The sequence below is a fragment of the Pleurodeles waltl genome, chromosome 12, assembly GCF_031143425.1.
Source record: "Pleurodeles waltl isolate 20211129_DDA chromosome 12, aPleWal1.hap1.20221129, whole genome shotgun sequence".
In the NCBI taxonomy this organism is placed as follows: Eukaryota; Metazoa; Chordata; class Amphibia; order Caudata; family Salamandridae; genus Pleurodeles; species Pleurodeles waltl.
In genome coordinates this window covers 61,997,585-62,001,313 of record NC_090451.1, presented here as the reverse complement: position 1 = coordinate 62,001,313, position 3,729 = coordinate 61,997,585, and positions in this window count along the sequence as shown.

The window sequence follows — 3,729 nt, the reverse complement described above, 5'->3', positions numbered from 1 at the left end:
CCGTGGTGGCTGTTGTTTCCGCCCTGGGGTCGGAGTGGTACATTGGCTGTCTTTTGTAGATCTTTCCGCCATGGTCATAATTTGGCAGTTGTTACCGCCAGCCTGTTGGCGGTATTACTGCCTTTTTATCACCGACTGCCAGGGTCATAATCAGTGCCTATGTTTTTATGCATACTGAACTCTATTGCTAGTATTGAATAAAGGTTTTGGAAATTTGTAAACAATGTATTCGTAATATTGTGTAATTTAATTCTACGACATTGTTCTATCACGTTCTCCCCAAGAAAAACTAAGTGAGCTTGGATAATGTGGCTGATAGTGGGATTTTGTGGCAATTTGGGCGGAGAAGTGCAGGGCAATGAATATTGGTAAAAATCCACTGATTTCAGTATATTTGTATATATTTGCCTTTGTGAAATGACCCACAAAACTCTTTTGACTTTGAGACCCATTCCTCCAGCCCTTAAAAAGCTTTGTAACTTCATCTCTGACTTTCGTGAGCACCCTCTTCATTTTAGATGGGTTTTTTTTCAGATAATTTGTACTGCTTCTCAGACACCTACTCTAAAATAGGAGTGGCTGATAAATTACGCTCCGCTAGTGGAGTTGGGGGAATTTGGCCACTCCGCATTACACTTGTAGCGCAGAGTTCTGGCCAAATTCTGCAAAGTGCCGCTTGGTAGAGTTTTTTCTCACATGCAGTTTGCGAGTGCAAATTGGTGTCCCTTAGCACAATTTTTGGCCACTAGGAGGGTACCCGGAGAGATTTCTTCGACCCCAAATATCCATGGGCGATTGTGACCATTTGCAGCGAGAAAACATCTTGAGTAGAAAATCTACTTGAGCTGCAGCAAAATCGACTCGAGTAGCAGCGCCCTCCGCCGCTCCACATGGTGCTGTTCACGCTGATTTTTTTAGCACGGAACGTGCTTCTGGCTCTATAAACCAGCGCGAGCAGCACGATGTGCAGATTTCCGCCCATTTGCAAAACTCCACACAATCTTGCAGAGTTTTCATGTAACTCTGTGGCATTCCGCATAGTGAAACTCAGCGAGTTCCGCCAAACCTAATGTGAAACCCACTCAGGTTTTTCTCCTTGCACCCAGGGCCACTAAGAATCTACAACAGCAGGTCATGGCATCAGTGCCTGCTTGATGCATTGCTTCGTTCTGTCTGGTACCTTCACCCCATTGACTCACAGGTGTCTGTATTGTTGGTTATGGAATTCTTAATACCAATGAGTCCTACAAGCTTGCCAGGGGTGCTTGGACCTTTTCTCACCTAACATTGCTGATAGAGACCCATGTTATGTGTTGCTAACGCCTCGCTACATAAGCCCTATAAAAATTTTGAGGTCATATCTCAGCCTGAGAAGATGCCAGGACCTTATAGGTTTTGCATTGTTTTTAACTGTAGGTCTCACACTTCCAAGTATATTGATAAAATACCTACAAATTTTAAAAGCTACAGCTGTGACTCGACTTTGAGATTATTAAGTGTGAGCTCTTATGTCATAATTCTCCGTCATTTATCTCACCCTGCTACTATGATCTCCCTAACCCTTCCACAGACTCTTCCCTCCTCCATCCCCCTTTACTCATCCCAAGCCTTTGGGATGAGTAAATGAGGGATATACTCCGAATTAACACTTCTGGATTTCTTTCCTCCTCCACCCCTCCAATAATCCAGTCAATCTAACTAACAAACTCTCATATCCATGGCTCAAATTAACTCATAATAATACTAAAACTGTACTCATATTTCCAGATATTAATCCATCACTAATTCTTGTTGGGTTCCAGAGTAGCGTGCTACTCACCAAAAAGCGCTTCAACGCCTCGTCAGGGGTAGTAAGCGCTATATAAATACTATTACAATACAATACAATACATGTATCTGGACTTCACTAGAACCCTCTTCCAGCTCCTCCGGTAAACATGACAGCCTGACATCACTTCCGTTTGAGAGTCACGCGCACACAGGAAGTCCCAGGGTAATCCAATCACAGCGCCGTGGTGCGTCCGAGGCTGCGGTCACTGGTACTAAATGACATTTCACACCATGTATACAGCCCAGTGACAACACTTCCCCGGGGCCCAGAGAAAGGGAACACGCGCTGTGACCTTTTGCAAACAGGCCTGTCAGAGCCCAGGCAGCCGTCAGCGTGTCCCGGGCCTCGGGGCATGGTGTGCTAATAGGCACCGCTGTCAGTGGAACCGTAGGTGTAAATTAACCGTGTGCCTGCGTAAATGCCAGACTCGCAACCTCTCTCGCGGGCTTTGGCGAGGAGGGAGAGGGCGCAGCATTCAGAATGGGATGAAATACGGAGGCGGACTGGCTATGGAGGGGGATGGGCTGATTTCGAGACAGGCCGGGAGGGCTGGGAGAGAGTCATTCACATGTCAGGGTGCGCAGGTGGATTCCGTGATCTGTGATTTGCACTCATGTTCATGGACAAAAAACAACACGTGCATTTTGCATCAAACTATTTCTTTAAATTAGGTCACAGTCCCTGTTTGATGCTTCAGACCGTAGTGGTGTATTTATTTCATAGCGCGCTCAAACCCTGGTGCCATAAAATACGATAGCAGATATTGTTGTCTTGTAAGTTTGCCAGTCATCTTGTTCAGTGCCATGTTACGTTAGATTGTCTAACCCCATTCAGTATTCCAGTTGACCAGTTACAAATGGTCTCTGATGGGGCCCGGCTACTGGCATGCGGGTTTTTGGAAACCTACTGCCCTGATATGAATAACCTGGGTCTCGAGGTCACATTGTTAGCGCAAAGTACCACAAAGAATGAAGGAAATAATGTCAGTGCTTTGCTAGAAATTGAGGAACGACCTACCCGCCTTTGAAAGTTCACAATTTGTATTTTAATGGTCAGGAAGTCGGTAGGTAGGCATGTCTAGAGGGAACACAGGGGGTGGACAAAAAGACATCCCTTGGGGGGAGACAAGCACGGCCTAGAGCATGTGTACCAGGCCATTTGGAAGGTGCAATAGCATCCAAGGAGTAGCAGCTCTTTGGATGAAGCAAAGACCAGCTTATGAGAAGGCTACAAATCATGGACATTTACTCCACGCTGGTGCTAGGGACCCCCCTTGGGTGGCGCCCTGTTATGGCCATAACCGGTAAAGCAGTGGAAACACTTCATAGTCCAGGTGTTAGACATAGTCAGGGCCATGGGAATTATGCGGCAGGGCAGGGGCAAATTATGCAGCAGGGTTGACTAAATTATACAGCTAGAAATGGCAAACTATGGGGCGTATTGTGGCACATTTTGTGATAGTATCACTTCATTATTTTCTCACTTTTATGCTTGTTAACAGGATCTGGGCATAGGTTGCACCTCATTAGTACTGGTTTAACACCGAAATATAGCAATAGGAAACAAAAAGATGACCAGTCAACCTTTGCAAAAGGCGTTCTACTATGTGGCAACACATATTGCTACATTTTTAGTAACTTTTGAACCATTTGAGCTGGAAACAATTTTTTTGTTAAAGCCTGCAGATTCTGCAGCAGATGATGGATTATGTGGCAAATGCAGTAAATCCCTAATTATGCAATAAAAATAAACACCACAGCCGCACAATCCAGTTGCCCTGGGTATAGTATTAGGTTGTTGAGTAGGCTGTGAAAATCCAAGTACCTCCATTCTGGATTTGGGCCCTGAAAACTCTCCCGATTTTATCTCCCAAAGTGAAACACACTCAAAGGCTGGCA